This window comes from Ambystoma mexicanum, chromosome 3p, assembly GCF_040938575.1.
Source record: "Ambystoma mexicanum isolate Mex_15411 chromosome 3p, UKY_AmexF1_1, whole genome shotgun sequence".
NCBI classification, from domain to species: Eukaryota; Metazoa; Chordata; class Amphibia; order Caudata; family Ambystomatidae; genus Ambystoma; species Ambystoma mexicanum.
Window position 1 is genome coordinate 760,076,161 of NC_090925.1, and position 17,486 is coordinate 760,093,646.

At 39.7% G+C, this 17,486-nt stretch overlaps 1 protein-coding gene across 1 annotated transcript in view; it reads left to right on the forward strand.

The window, feature by feature from the left end:
- PKMYT1 (protein kinase, membrane associated tyrosine/threonine 1) overlaps positions 1 to 17,486 on the forward strand; it is a 747,012-nt gene that overhangs the window by 656,495 nt on the left and 73,031 nt on the right. The gene's annotated exons all lie outside the window — the stretch shown is intronic.

Here is a 17,486-nt window from a genome sequence, read left to right on the forward strand (position 1 = left end):
TAGAAAAATGAGGCTGCATAGTGCAGCGTGAGACGTGAGAATGAGGCGCGAAAATGCCGAATTATTGTGGATGTTTAATCAGTAAGACTACTTCTCTTGCGAGAAGCCTGAATTTTGTGTGTGCATAAAGTATTTCTTCTGCAGTGTTCATGGATATTTCAGATCGACCACTGGTGGGATACCTCAAATTCTCAATTGGTGTAAATGGTACGCATTTTGTTACCATTATATACCTTGTGAGAAACCTAAGGGTATTCTCACTTCCACTCCCTTGGGACCTTCTGCACAGGTTTCTAGGGAAGGGCCATCGCTCTTGAATCCCGACCCTTGGGGTGGAGAAGCGAGGGAGGATCACCTGGGTAGAGGGTCCTTTGGGATTGAGAGTGAGACATACTCAGGTGAGGCACAGTATTTCCCCACGTCCCTTCCTAAAGGAACCCTCAATTCCAAAGATATTAATGGGATATTGTTATCTGTGTTCCATTAAGATATGAGATACCATCAGTCCAGATGTACCAGAAAAAGGCCAAAAGAATTAAATATGAGTTGGGCAAGACAGCGTACCCCGCTTTTTCCATTGATAAGTCTAACCCTTCTCCGACCTTTATGGGTCATTCGAAGTCCCTTCTCCCCCCTCATTTTTCCACACATGACTTTTGACAGTACTGGGACGAGGAAGAGGCGACTAGGAGTAATGCACACCAACATGCACCACTTTGGCTGTAACGAGGAAGAAGGCCTCAGAGGAGTACCTTTGTAAAGATCAGCCTTACTATAGTCGGGCAATTAATTGAAAGGACTCTCACCTGCAAACTCTTTACACAGGTCAGGTGTATAAAAGGGGTGTGTGCAAGAGATGAAAGGGAGACGCTGATGGGAGCCGTGCTGTAGACGTAGAAGCACACTGAGGACTGGAGCAGCTGAGGACCCAGGCGAGTGTGAAGTTGTAGCAGGAGCTCTGTGGCGCAGAGGCGAGGAACTGAAAGGAGACCAAATGCAGGGTCGTCCTTCATTCAAATTCAAGAACTGCTCGTTCTCCTGTGGCACTGCAAGAACGCGAGAGTGTCTGAGGAGCAGAGTGAACCCCCCTGGATGGAAGTAGTCAAGTTTGTTTGTGTACAGTGCAGAAGAAGAATTCCAAGTTAGCCGGTGAGTTTTTCAGTGCGAGAAACCCAGTGTTATTGTAACCCCGAGCTTCGATAAGTGAACCACTATTGTTAATGAGGCCCTAGACTGATGAGGGGTAGCGTGCTTTGTTAAACAAATAAGCACAACCTCAGAACGTTACGAATCCTTCCTTTGTGAACTAATTAAGATTGTTGAAGTGGTTGCATACCTGAAAGGAACGTTTTTGAAAGTCTTCAACAACAGAATGAAAGTACTGAAAACAACGTATATTGAATATCGAATTAGTGCACATTGAATACTAAATTAAAAAATAAGTGCACATTGAATACCAAACTCAAAGGGAAGTTTGACTTTAAAACTAAACCAGTAAAATGCTGAATGCTAGCTGTGTGTAGCACAACGAACAAACTCATACCTTGAAGCTCAATACAGTTAAGCTACATAATACTGTATTTAACTATGAACTACAATTTAACATCCTTGAATGATTGTTGCACCATCAATAAAGTCTAAACGGTGAACCACAAGAAGTGAATGAAGTTTGACAAGGCTGCCATTAAGAATGGGGTGTGTCACGCATGGTGGCAAAGACATGGGGCAGCCAAGGAGAAACCAGAGGAGCACAAAGACAACACTCTAATAACTTGCTGCACAGGTGAACTTTCCAAGGAGCCTGTGTGAGATCTTGAAGTCTTGGGTAAAGGAACACTGAGACTCGGCAAGTGTTTTGGGAATGGGATCGCAAGACCCTCTGTTGTTTGGATTGTTGTGTTGGAAACTTGGGGAAGGGAACCCCCCAGGACTGACTCTAAATTTATATTACTTTTTGAACGGGAGGAAGGTCAACTTCAAGACTTTAGTTCATGGAACTTTGTTATGTTTGGGGAAAGGGAGCTGAGAGGAAGCTGTGAGCTGGAAGAAACTCAGAACTCTAGTTTGAACACTGTTCATTTTGACTTTGACATCCCTATATATTGGTTTGTTCTAGTTGTGAGGGCAAGAATGGGTTTTGGACACAAACAGACTATTAAGTTGAACTTTGACTCAGACTTTCCTTAGTTTTGTTCAGTTAGGGAAATCCAACCTTAGCGTAGGGCATGTTAGGTTATGTTATTTTGAAATTTTGTTTTGAAATTATACTTGAGTTAATAGAGATAGGGTAATTAAAATGGGCCATATCTCTAGGAATCATTACAAACGTCTTATTTGGAGGCTTGTCTTCACTATAGACTTGAAACTGTAAACGTGATGTCTACATATTCTCTAGGAATACACAAAACATTATAATACTAAACAGAATCTTTTCTGCCCAACAGGCAGGCTTTAAAGAATTGAACTACGGTTCCTTAGGAGTGCATCTGGGCTTACTGCTTAGTAATAAGCTGTTCTGTTTTTTGTGCATTTGTGTCCCAAGTGGTCTTGTGACGCTAGCCCATTTGCACCTGAAATAATTATAATACCTCTGGTTCGAGGCAGTTATTTATTGACGTTTCTGTTATTACAATTGAAACTACCTTCTTTTTAAAAAGCTGTGCACTCTCGTCCCCAATTCTCTTCGTCTTTCTCTATGACCACAACAGGAGAGTTGCACGCACCATAGTAATATCTATAACCATTAGCTCTCTACCTTGTCATTAGATATGTCATTTTCTAAAATAGACCAAACTACAAATAATAGAGCAGAGACCCTAGCCTTTAGTGAAGCGGAGGCTACAAGAATATTAGGGATAATTAGAACAGCTGGAGCCGAACTTACAGCTACTGTCAAACCAGAAGCATTGATTCGTCAACTAGAGTGGAAAATCCGCAGGGAAATCAATCTGAAGTTGCATGCATCCACCTTGGCGCAGTACTATACCACAAAAAGGATTCCAAGAGGCCTACGTGTAAATCTCGAGCCAACGTTATGTAAAGAAAATCCAGCCTTCGTTAAACGCTGGCATCTAATTTTGAATAAATGTTCACTAGACTTAATAATTCTCACAATTGAGGAATTGGCACGTTCCTTAACCACATTAAACAAAGATATTGAGGTACTTAAATCCTCATTGAGTAAAACATACACATCGGAACAACTTAACCAAATCCTGGAGGAAACCAATCAGAAATTGGCCAGCTACAAACAAGAACTCGAAGTTATAAAGATCAGAAAGTTCAGACGGGATACGCAAGACAATAAATTGGACATAGTCTATAGTTGGCAAGCTTATTACGGACATTATCCGAGTAAACCAAATACAAATAACCCAAGGAAGACGGGTCAAGTCCCAACTGGAGAAACTTCCTCTGATGCATCTAGTACCGAATTAGAGGTACCGTCTGGACAGACGGCAGAAACATCAGAAAGACCAACGACCAGTGAACCCACAAACAACGAGACCACGCTTTTTTAGAAAAAAGCCGACTAGAAGAGGGAAAAAGAGAAAAACCTCAGGGAAAGAAGGGGACGAAGAAACCCTGATTGTGAATATTTCATCATATCAGCTTTCAAAAATTGAGACACAAGTACTGAGGAAGGGCTTATCAACAACAGTACCTTGCTACGAGAAAAAATTGACTTTTTCAAACTAATGCGAAAACTTAGTTTTCTTTAATTCTCTAGAAGATGAAAATGCAGAAAATGCAGAAAAGGAACAACATAAGTACTTGGAACTTAGTCCCAAAAGCAGTTTTAATCCACCAATACAAAACCATATACTGTCTACCTTTGAAAAAACTGTTTTGGACGAGTTCAAGAAAATACGGTTCCAGTCGGATACACAAGGGAACTTCTCCAGAATTGAACATCAGACTTTGAAAAACCTTCTCAATAACAAAGACGTTATCTTTAAACAGGCAGACAACGGTGGAGCCTTGGTACTGATGAATAAACAGGACTACTTGAATGAAATTGAACGCCAACTCAGCGATGAAGAAACAGATCTAGAGGTACCCATGAACCCAACAGAAACAGTGAGAGCCCTGATCAAAAGAGTTCTGGATGAAGCAGAGGAAATGACATCATTTCAGACAAAACACGATGTTTTCTTGAGAATGAACACCCGATTATGCCAGTGATTTATATCTTACCCAAGATACATAAGAGACTGCTGAAGCCGCCTGGATGCCCAATCATAGCGGCAACAAATAGCATCCTTGAACCCTTGGGACAATATCTGGATAAAATACTGGAACCACTAGTCCAAGAAACATCTACGTACGTGAACGACACAACGCATTTTTTACAACAATTAAAAAATGTACAGTATGTCAATGGAAGGGATACAATGTTCACGATGGACGTGACATGCTTGTACACAAATATTGCTCATGAAGCCGGACTGGAAGCAATTGAATGGCTTATTCTCAGATCCGACAAATGCAAAGGAGATCGACTGTTTGTCCTTACACTCTTGAAACTAGTGCTTAACAACAATTTCTTCAGGTTCCAGGACCGATTCTTTATCCAAACATCAGGCAGTAGCATGGGGGCAGCTATGGCACCATGCTATGCCAACGCCTTTATGCATTATCTAGAGCATGAACATGTCCTTTCCTCGCCAAGATGGGCAAGACACCTATCACTTTTTGTCAGGTACATAGACAATGTCTTCGGTATATGGACAGGACCCGATGATGAACTAGATGATTTTTTCACAATGATGAATGGCATGAATCCTCGGATTAAATTAACTACGTCAATAAGCACTACTATCATCAATTTTCTGGATGTAGAAATCTATGTGGCTGAAGCCAAATTAGAAACCAGGATATACACTAAACAAACGGACAGGAATAGCCTTCTACTCGCCACCAGCTTTCACCCAAAACGTACCATTGACAGTGTTCCTTTGAGTCAGTTCCTAAGATATAGAAGGAACATCTCGGACACCATTGAATATGAACGACAAGCGAGTACATTGGAATCAAAATTCACAGCAAGAGGATATGATCCAGTCCTTATCTCTGACATAGCAAGCAAAGTCAGGAACACCAATCGTGATACCCTACTGGTGCCTAAACCAACAAAGCCTGGAGAACCCTTAGTGTATGTTACCACCTACTCAGTGCAGAGTACTAAAATCAAGAAAATTATCAAAAGAAACTGGCCAATGATGCAGTTCGACCCTCAGCTCCAACATCTGTTTCCTGAACTCCCCACGTTTGCCTATAAAAACAGCAAGTCCTTACGAAAGAGTTTAGTGAAAGCTGAAGTCTCGTTGCCAAATACCATATCCCAATATAAAGGTACAATACCCTGTTACAACTGCCAGCATTGTGGGAACATAAAAGGCAACTATATTACACATCCGCACTCAGGCAAACACATACAGCTAAGACATTCCTGTACCTGTGATGCACAGAATGTAATTTATGCACTTAAATGCCCCTGTGGTCTCTATTATATAGGAATGACCACTAGAAAAGCCAAAACGAGATGGACCGAGCACAAGTCAAATATACGTACCAAAAGCTTGAAATCGCCGGTCGCAGTCCACTTTGCAGAGGCAAGACACACAGTGGCACAACTGAAGTGTCATTCTTGAACAAGTAACATCAGGGAGGAGAGGGGGGGATTTGAAACGTAAACGAGCACAACGAGAAATCTTGTGGATAGCACTTTTGGACACTACACCCTCGTGAGATAAATTTTGAATTTGATCTAATGTGTTATCTATAATCATCTCCTTAAATTGAATCTGCATAGAGACTCTTTTCCCTAAAAGGGCCCTTCTTTTGAAACCTCAGGTATCAGAAACTGTGTACAGACTGTATACTGTGATCATGGAATCTTGAATTTGTATTTTATGTACATTGCTTTCTTTGAGGTTAGCTAGGTTACTTGCGAGGGGCACCCATATGGACTGACAAAAGGATACCATTTAGTGTTCAAAGACTTGTAAAATTCTACATGCTTGTATTTTGTTATTTGGTTAGTAGCTAGCATGCAATGGTGGGATTGACGTGTATACTATGGAGTATCCCTGTAATCTATACTCTATGTTATGACATATGACCCCTTGAAACTGTTGAATAACCATGTAATTTACACTCTGTGTTGTGACATATGACCCCTTAGAACTGGTGGTGTATGACATCTGCTGATACTCTGATGTAACATACGGATATTGTCAATTGTAGGCACATAGTGCTTGTAAGGAGAGTTTTAATGTTGAAACTGTTTTTATTTTAATGGCTTGTTAGCTTCAATTAAGGCATTTTACCCCTTTGCCAAACCAGCCACTACCTCCATCCGTGACATAGTAGCGCTTTTTGAGACCCCCACCTTATATCATCCCATATATTTCCTTGAAATTTATTGCAAGCTGGGGGCGCCCAGCGTACACCCCGAACTGGGGATTTGCGCATGGGGCCCTCACTTGCATTCCATCAACCTACATTTTATCTACCTCTATTTTGAGGCTGATGAGCGGTCCTTTTGAGACCCTCCCCTTAAACTGCTTAAAATTTCCTTCAATTTGATGCAAGATGATGGCACCCAGCGCACCCCCCCCACCCCCCTGATGTGGGTACTTGCGCTCTGGGCCCCCACTTGCACCGCATATACCTGTAATTCACCTGCCTCTGTCCGGGGCATTGTGGTAGTCAATTAGAGACCCCCGTATATATTTATTCCGAAAATCGCCTTGAAATTCGCCACGTATATTCTTTATTCACCCATCTACGATTGATATGCGTCTGTCGTTACCATGAAAACGCAACGACGCACGTAGTGCCCACACAAAGATGGCGATCACTTTGCGGCCCTCATGCGCATGCGTGGGTCTCCCTTGACAACACTGAACGCCACTCGCAGTTGAGTTGTGTTTGTTGCTGGAGTCTGGCGCTGTCCGTGTACCTCCGTCTACCGGGTAAGGCTTCATAATTGCAAATACAGCTCAGTCAAGTATCTTCCTAAGAATCTTTAGGATAAATATGTGTTTTCAGTTATGCTTTAAACTAGAGTGGCATTTACACACTTATCCCTCCCTAGGGTCTCTCCAGCCGCACATTGCCGCGTCCCAGTCTAAAGTGCTTTTCAGTTTTGGACTGGGTGAGCGATTGGATCTGGCATCCATATAAATATGCCATTTTATTTACCATTTTTGGATCATTTTCCTGTACATTCGATATTGACATTTTCCACAATTTTTTTCTTCTGATAGGCCAGATTTGTGTCACTGCTCCCCTCTGAATGAGGTTAGTAACATTTACCTCGCCCGGTTTTGCAACCATTATTACTCAGCTCCTCTTCCATACCACTAATAATAATGTCCCTCTCTAATTTCTTATAGGACAAGCACCTTGAAAAAAGTTTCCATATTATACTTCCCAAGATTTACTTTAAAAGTGAAGCCCCTACCCTGAAGATGGATCATTTGATCCGAAACACATCGGTTAATTGCTAATATTTGCAATAAGGGCTTCTGATTGTAGATTGTCTCTTGAAATTAAGAAAAATTCAATCTGCTATTTACAATGGAACACTGAATTAAGTGTATATTGTTGTGAACGCATATTTTGTAGTGTTTCACTTTATTACTTTGCTATTTTACTTGCTTGAAATGTATGATCCTTGTTTTGAAATTTTGTTTTGAAATTATACTTGAGTTAATAGAGATAGGGAAATAAAAATGTGCCATATCTCTAGGAATCATTGCAAACGTCTTATTTGGAGGCTTGTCTTCACTATAGACTTGAAACTGTAAACGTGATGTATACATATTCTCTAGGAATACACAAAACATTATAATACTACACAGAATTGTTTCAGCCCAACAGGCAGGCTTTAAAGAATTGAACTACGGTTCCTTAGGAGTGCATCTGGGCTTACTGCTTAGTAATAAGCTGTTCTGGTTTTTGTGCATGTTAGGCCTTCAACCATCCTGACATTTAAGTTAATAAATATCTTTTGTTTGAACTTTAATTCTCTTGACTGTGTCTTGCTTCATGATGCCTTCATAACCTGCAGTTAATCATCAAATAGGTTGTCAAATTCAATGTGATTGTTTGCTCTGTCAGCTAATGTGACTAATCCCAACCCGGAGTATGGTTCCACTTTGCAGTTTGCTGCTTTTTCCCTTATTATTCCGTAAGGACCTTACCTTTGGAATAGACCCAGGACAAGGTGGCAAAGTTCATGGTTCATTGTTCAATATATAATAATAATGTATTTTTTATATAGCGCTACACACCCTTGGGTCTCGGAGCGCTGAAATAACAGAAGACATTATCCCAATTTATCAACCTTGGAAGCATGCAAGGCTGCGTTGACCATTAATGGATTTGAACCTTCCACAGCAAGCTGCGCACAGATATCGGGGGCGAGAGCTTAGCTCGCTGTGCTATCTCCCCGGCAGTATATAACCGTTTAAATATCAGAATGTATACTCTTTACATCCCTGTTTGTTTAACAATCTACCCCATGTGTATACATTTTCTGTGCCGAGTCTTCACCAACCAAAACATGAATGCTGGGTGAAATTTTACAAAACCAAAAAAAAAAATGCAGACGGGGAAAGGGTTAAGCACATTTTACAATGGCCTACATCTTCATTAGGCTGATTTTCACGATATATTTATCTTGTATGCATGTAATATTGAGGAACCTGGTGAAAAAAACTCTGACATTGGAATACCTAGCTTACTCTTTCATCCTACAGACTCTCCTTTCAAGCTTCTTGGGAATCCTGCGCCTGCAGCAGGACATGGTGGAAAACTGGCCTTTCCTAAAGAAAAGCTGTAGCTACAGATTTTGGAACCCCACTTTTATGTTTGCGTGCCCATCTGCGCTATGGGTTGCCTGCTGCCAAAGTATATGTTTGAACCCAGAAGCCCAAATGGAAGTTTCCACTATTCCTCTTAAGTGTGGTCAGGGAACTGCTTTATTTGAAAGGAGATGTTCCTTTTTGTAGTGTGTGTGGTTATGGGTTGCTCACTGTCTTTTAGTTATGATATGATTTGATATGGCTTTATAACGCGCCTATAAACAAAACAAATGTATAGGATTTACAATTTGATTGAGGGTTTAATTATCTTTGTTTACTTTCCTCCCTCAAGCATCATGAATTGTGAGCTATAGGTTTCTGGTTTAAGACATGCATCTGGTGCATATGTGTCTTCTGGGATAGGAAGAATCTATTGCATGAGTTTTGGTCGAATGCAAAACCATGGGATTTTTGTTGACCTAATTTGGCCAAAAATATATGTGAGGGGTGGGTAAGGGTAGTAATTAAGGACGGTGGGAGTTATGGGGGGGTAGGGGGAGGTCCTACCCCGCACAGCCAAATGGATTAAAAGAGAAAAGAAAGTTCAACAGTTTTGCATTCCACAAACATACAACCTGTCTTCTCAACAGTCTGAATATGCAATGGCTCTGTCACATGCCTATGCAATACCCATCCGATACGGTCTTGTTTTTGCTGTGCTGGCTAGATGCCATGGTCTCCTAGGAGTTGTCTCTAACATATTCATCCAAAAGAATGAGAACCTGTCCCAGACCTGACTATGGTCTTCAACCTCAAAAAACACATCTCGTATAACGGAGATGGGGAATCCCTCCTGTGTTGGTTGCAAGTTGATGGATGGTTTGTTGGTACCAAGTAGCTACCTAGACCCTTGGCTTTTCTGTGGTCCATTGAGGGACTGTGAGTTATAACCTTCATGCACTCGGGTACCCTGTAAGGCTGCCAATGCATATTATGTAACCACCAGTCCTTTTTGGTACAGGACCTCCTTATTTTGCTGGTCAGGGTTCAGTACAAGGCCCAGCATCGTAGGTGTCCAGCATGTCCTAAGGTTGATCAGGTATTGACTCAATCTATTGAAGACGAGTAGTGCTGAAGGTACATACATCTTTTGGAAAAATGACACCACTTTTTCCATGAACCTGGCGCAGTCTTCAAAATTCCGTTCTTACTGCCGTAAAGAGCTGATTCACTTTCGTATGGTTCAGGTTTGACTGTGAAAGGTAGGAAAGCAAGCCTAGAACGAAGGCTGCCTCTTTAAACCATATATACCAGAGCATATTCCTTTTCAAAAGAAGATAAAGCATTCAAATGATAAACATAGGATTTGATCCCTTTTACAGTCAACAGAGTCTGTTTTCAGTCTGGGCTCGATGCAGGAAAATTCTGAATTTGGGCTCCACTTTCTCTCCTCAGAAAATTCCTGCAGATCCCAGTATTGTCACTTATGAGGTGGTAGAATAGTTAGTGGATGTCACTTTTACTTTGTTTTAACACCACGTTTCTCTCCATTCCTGGAGATCTCTTCTCCACAGAAAAGGCTGCCCATCAGTGTCTATGATCAGTGCTTGTTTTACATCCAACAGCTGTCTGCAGTGTCTGTACCTGCACCACGTGGTGCCTTCTTCAAAACATGTCCACCAAGTGTTTAGTTGGTGGATTCAACATGTACACATATATTCAGCCAGTGTTCCTCTGATGAAGAGTGGTGCTTAAATGTTAACACTTTTATTTATTTAATATGCATATAACAATTACAGTTTTACATATAAAACACATAAGATCACAACATTTTCCCAGAAGATACTATACATCACATGTCTTTGTCAATCACAGGTTAAAATATCACCATAAAAACATCAGTACACCATTTCATAGTTCTGTTAAAATCTCTAAAATCTTCACATAAAACTTCATCAAGTAAAAAATTAAATTCATATAATTTCCGGCCATAAGACTCAACCACATTTCGGACATATTGCACTTATATGTATTATTATATTTCATTATATATTTCCTCCGTATTTCATCAAGGCTTTCACATTCACATATTATGTGATGGGCTGTTTCCAATGTATTTATCCCACATAGTCTACAATATCTAACGTCCTTATGAATACCATTTTTTGCGCCTAGTATTACTAGTATGTTACAGATATTGAATTTAAACTTTAAATACCAACGAAGCATGTTGCACTCTGGAAATGCATACTGATAGATGGGTTTTCCTTCTCTGGGCATCAGATGATTTAAGAATGGACCACTGTTTACTTTTTCTCCTAGGTTTACTGTCATCTGTTCATAGTCTAGTTCAAAGATTAATCTTTTTAATTTCTGCTTAATCTGCACAATAGAGAACAGCAACCAGCCATCATTATAATTTGTTGTCCACTTATCATAAACCTTTCTCCACCTATTTATGGTAACAAAATTCATTTTGGTGGTTGAGCTACCATATTGTTCCACAACCTTTATCACAAATGTACCATTGGTAACTCAGTTCAATTTCACATATAGCATAGCCACCATGAATTCAATACGACTATTCACACTTATCAGTCCACATTCCAGCAGAATATATTTGTTTGAAAGGTTTTTGGGCATCCTCAACAATATCCTCAGCATTTCGGCTTCAAATGCCTTCAACTCTTTCTTAAAACAGCTTCCCCATAATTCGGCACCATATAGTAAGCAAGATACAATTTTGGCAGAGTATAGTGTGGCGACAGTATTCACAGAGAAGTTTCCTTGGTTACCGATAAATTTGCTTAGCGCCATGTTTGCTATGATACATTTTCGCTTTGTTTCACACCAGTGTTTTTTCCAGTTAAGCTTATTATCTATAACCACGCCCAGGTACTTATATTCATTCACAACCTCAAGCTGTCTTGTTTCAATCATCCGTTTTGTTTTTTGATTTCTAATCAGATGTTTGGAGTCAAACTTCATTACTTTTGTTTTTTCAGTGTTAATGACCAAGTCATTCTCCATTGCAAACTTTACTAATTCGTCCAGTTTTACTTGGAGGCCCTTTGGTGTATAGTCAATTAAGACAAGGTCATCAGCGTAGCCTAACCAACCAAGCTTAACTGTACCAATCTTGATATCAAATGTCTGACTATTACTAGCCTCATTTAGAAAGTTTGCCAAGTATAGGTTGAATAGGATGGCCGCTAATGTGCAGCCTTGTTTGACTCCACGTATGGTGGGTATGGCTTCAGATAATCTCCCTTCTAGGTCAAGGCGAACTCGAACCGAGGTATCGGTATAAAGCAGTTGTATCAAATATAATAACCCAGGCGGTATTCCCCAGTTTTTAAGCTTAGCTCATAGCTTACTCCAAGTTATGGTATCAAATGCCGCTGAAAAGTCTATAAAACCAACATATACAGACAGCCCACGTACCTTGCGCGAGTATTCTATGGCAGTTACTAGATTTACAATGTTATGTGTTGTAGATGATCCTACTCTAAAGCCAGATTGATTATCAGGCAGAACTCCACATTTGGTAATCCATTGATTTAGATCAATTAGCAGAATATTAGCTGGGATGTCTAACATAGCCAACATCCTGTAGTTAGCAGGATCTTTACGTGGGCCTTTCTTGTCTATAGGCAATATTATACTTTTCTTCCATGACTCTGGCAGCTTACCTTGTCTCCCAATCCACTGAAATATAGTGAGTAGAACCCTAGCCCATAGTTCTGGGGCCTTCTCTAACAATGCATTACAAGTGCTGTCTGGTCCAGCTGCTCTTGACTTGGGCAGTTTTCTTATTATGTTTACCAATGAGGTTAGAGTCGTTGTACAGTTCCATATCATAGCAATGTTCACATTCCCATTTTCTTCTCTTATTAGCGTTCTCAAGGTACTTTTAACATAGATGACTCATCCACTTTCTGGCACACAGTTAATAGGGAGAGAGATTTCTATTTTACACTTTATAGCATCCCACATTTCTTTACTATTTCTATTTTTCGAAGCATGTGCCAATTCCAACCACGTTTCTTCGTTTTTCTTTTTCTGGTAGTTTTTCAGCCAAAACTTATACTGCCTTTTAAGTATCTGTATCCTATATGTTGCATTTATAGCCCTCTCCTTTATACATTATTGAATACCATCTCTGAGCTTTTTCTTTTCCTTGTGTATCTCGTTATCAAATCTCTTATGATGTACCAGATTCCATTTTTCTCTGATGGTTCTGTGAGTTCTTTTTTCCATGACCGAAGTTTTTATGTTTTCAGTCATAGAGTCAAAGTCACTAAGCATTTCATTCATATTGTCAAGAGAGCTATTTTCAAATTTGCCCATAAAGTTTTCCAATAGATGTTCAGCAATCTCAGTCCCTTTCTCTATATTTCGGGGGTTCCATTTCATACGATTTCCCTTCTCATTTACCGCTATATATCCATTCATTTGGTATTCATTGATATCTACATGTTTGTCTATAAGACAGAGATACAGAGGCAAGTGATCGCTTTCTTCTCTACACCCAACTGCAATATCACTTATTAACATTCTTGCTTTTTTATTTATAATCATATAGTCAATAGTGCTCATACTATTTCCACATATACAAGTAGGGTGTAGTTCAGTGTCTCCTAGGGTATTACCGTTCAAGATATATAACTGATGTTTATTAAGTAGGGAAATCCATTCTTTTACTTCCCTTTTCAGAGGATCTATCTTGACTGGTTCAGACTTAGGTTCGGCATTGATATTTTCAGACTCAAACCTAAGCTTAGTGTTTAGGTCTCCAACTATAATAACTGGTAGTTTGTTTCCAAATTCTACTAGTACTTTAGTTAGTGTAAGTATATTTTCCCTATTATATTTTCCCCCCGGCAGGTTATATACATTTACCAGGATGAATCTATCTATTGTTGACAAAGTTCATATCACCGTTACCACTAAAATCATCTTAGTAGATACTTCATGTTTGATCCCGCTCCACGGTGATTTAATAGAGACCATTAATCCTCCCTTCGGATGCCCTCTAATACCTTGTGTTGCAGGACTGACATGATTGCTTCGTCCATCAATTTCACAATCAGTTACCAGCCACGTTTCTTGGGGAACCACTACTCTGAATCGAGCAATATTTGCAAGCAGACCATCTTCACTAGTATAGTGTGCATTCCCTCGAGTATTCCAGGCCACTTTTTCCTCTAGATCATCAGGAGCAAGTTTCAAAGTGGGCTTTGAAAGCAATAGGGAGCCATTGCCAATAGCCATCAGGAATCTTTGTATCAGACGGTGGGTTTGAATTCACTTTCGCTACATTCTTTTGATTTGATTTGGTCACCCATTGTTCATTACACATTTTCTCTCCCTTATTTTCAACTTGTTTAATTCGTTTCACTTCGTATTTTTCCCTGGTAATTAGTTTTTCCTTACATGTATAGCCAATTTTCTCAAAATGGTCTTTTTGGCTCAATATAAACTTGTGTATTGTATTTTCATGGCACCATATATTAGTGATAATCCGGGTTGGGCTTACCACTTGATCTATTATTTTTAGGTCATCAGAGACAATCATCCTCAATGGAATGATTGCAGCACATAATCTGAGTATTTGTTGTCTATTGAGCACCAACATTTCACTAGGGTCTATCTTTTCGATTTGGAGGGCCCGGATCATATTATTCATTTCATCACGAGCCTCTTCATTCAATGGAGTACACCAATTTATTATTTTTTCTACTTTTGGTAATCTATTCTTGGGCTGCTCCTTACCCCTCAGCCCTTTGGTGTTTTCCATATTGCTTACACTTTCCTGAGCATCCTTAATTCCTACTGTGCTTTCATAGAGTTTGTGTACATCACTCAATATATCATCAGCATACTCCTGTTTTGTCCGCTTTTTCTTTTTTGGGCATGTTATCTTCTTTAAAGGGCTCTGGCGGTCAGTACTGGGTTTATCTAATTGGCACTCTGAGGGTTTCATGAAAGTCTCTGATGTCAGTATCGGTCTCATTAACATTCTTTTGTTTCTTCAGTATCTTCCTATTACTACCATTTGGTCGGTGCTCATGTATTTCAACATTCTGATCGCCTGCAAAATTCGGCTCTTTGTATATAGATTTCACTTTCGATTCTACAGGTTTTCTCATGTTGTTAGCTGACTTATCTGATTTCCTAGGTTCAGTAGTGTCATCAATTTCGATTATATATCTGTTCTTAATCATTTTTGTCTTTTTAGTACTATACATTGCTGCTTGTCCATATTTATTTTTCTTTTTTCTAGCTTGTAGCTTTCTTGTGTATTTTTTATAATTTTGCAAGAGTTCTGAAAATAAAATGATTTTATAGAGTGAGCAAACTATGACACCAAAAGAGATTGAATGCTCAGCACTGGAAATGGATGGATGAGCTAGCAGTTGCCTTTCCATGCATTGGTAGTAAATTGCTATCACAGATAGCGAAACCAACTGGACTAGATTCATGTGAAGACAATGTACAATCCTATTATGATAACACTTGTCCGTGCCCCACGAGTGTGGGGGGGGCAGAACCGTATGTGGAAAAACAGGTGGGTGAAAAATATGAATTGTTAAATGCAGGAGAAAGGTTTGAAATTGATGCAAATTCAGGACTAATAGTCATAAGAAAAGCCCGTTTAGCAATTGATAATCAGACCCCTCATAGACCTATTGTGGAAAAGCCTGAGGTCATAACAATTGAATCTTTAGATAAAACAAGCTTTGGAAGTATGAACACGGAAGAACTATTTCAAGCTTTAGAAAATGCCTTAATTACTATTATAGAAAGATGTGAGTCTATAGAAGACCAGTATATGGTTGATGTTACTTCTGATACATTTTTGGATTTGCTTTTTGACAAGCTTTAGGGACAGGTTTTCCAGTACCTACACATGCAAGGCAAGAATTAGTTTAAAAAATTAGTTAAAAAAATTAATTAGCAGAGTTTGCTAATTAAAATGTTATTGATTAGCAAACACACTGATTTGATTAGCATTTTTGTACTACTATTTATAATACCAGGACATACCATGGGACCAACATAGCATGTTTATGTACCTCTGAAATAAGACATTAGTGAAGTGAGCGTCTGTAAAATGTAAAGGTTAGCTGCATGAATGGACACAAGTAAGTAAACGATAAGAAAGGCTTTGAAAATAGTTTTCAGTACAAGGCTCTGTGCAGCTGGTTGTCTTGTATACTGTATGCTTGCCCCTTCGTTTGATGTGTGATGTGTAAGGAGAAGCTCAGACGTTTCTTAAATCAGAAAGTCCACACTGTTCCTGGAGAATAAGTACGTAGTATAGCATTGCAGCATGCAGGGTCATCGTCAACTTCAGGTGGACAAGATGGCCCTTGCCTATCATTGATATCATTTGTTTTCAATATAGTGTTTAATAGCACTTTTGGAAGGGCAGAGCCAGTAATGGCCCTCAAGCACGAGCCAGGTAGACCCAAGCGCAGCATGTCAGCCCTCTGCACCCTCGAAAGCAGTATTTATCGCTTTTAGCACTCCAGGCTGCCATCTGGGGTGCTGATAATTTTTTTGTTTTTAAGAGATCCAGGCTTTGCGCAATTCATGCTTCCTCTAAAAATACATTCCACAAATGACTGCTATTGTAAATAACTATTTTCAGGACCTTGATGTTGACCAGGAGGTACTCAGGTGAGTGGGTAGGGGGTTAGCTGGGGGGCTCTGGTGAGACACTTGAGAGGAGAGACTGCCTGCTGCACCACTTCCAAGGACAAGGTGAAGGCTGGGCAGAGGCCCAGCGTGGCGGTATAAAATGAGGGCAGCTACTTGTATTCCTAGCCTTGTAATTGGCCAGCTCTCTCCCCCAGGTGCTAATATATAATGCAATCATAATCCTAGAGCAAAGCGAGCTCTGGAGAGTAACTTCATTGTATGATATTGCAGTAGGTCTGTAGATGTACAGACAAGACTGAACGATTACTCACTTCTTTACGTAAGCATCTAGTTAGATTTGTATTTTCATTATGTAAGAGAAAAGAAAGTAATACATTATGCAGATGAAATGGCCTTGCAGCCAGAGAACAGGGGAAACTAAGTGAAATATTGTAGTTTGCAGACATCTGTCACTTGCAAATGCAGCTGGTGTAAAGCAACAGTATGATCAGATAGAATGTCAAGGAGTTTTGGATCAGTTCATGAGTTGAGCACCAGATGTTTGGAACCTGCAGGTCACAGAACTATTTTTCCAACAAAACAATTTTGCTGTGTGATCATATGCATTTTCAGAAGTGTTCACTCGTCAATATGATACATCTTCTGATGCAAAATAAAGTATAGGTAACGCTGATAATTAGCTACACTAATCCAAACTTCCTATCAAAGCATGAAGACAATGCAGTGTTTTACAGTAAAGATACTGTAATTATGCCGTACTAACAATTTTAAGAATGGAATTGCACGACTGTCCTTAGAAAAATTTTTAAAAAATCAAGTTAACACATGCTGGTCTTTGCCAAACAGAATATAGTTAGCTTATAAATGTATCATCATGATTTACTTCTGGTTTGCGATTTATTTGAAAAATAACAAACCTTTCTTGGCTCGCACTCCCACGCAGTCTCTGACACTTAAGAGTGGAGGAGATGATTACTGCTGCATTCTCTCTCTCCATTAGGC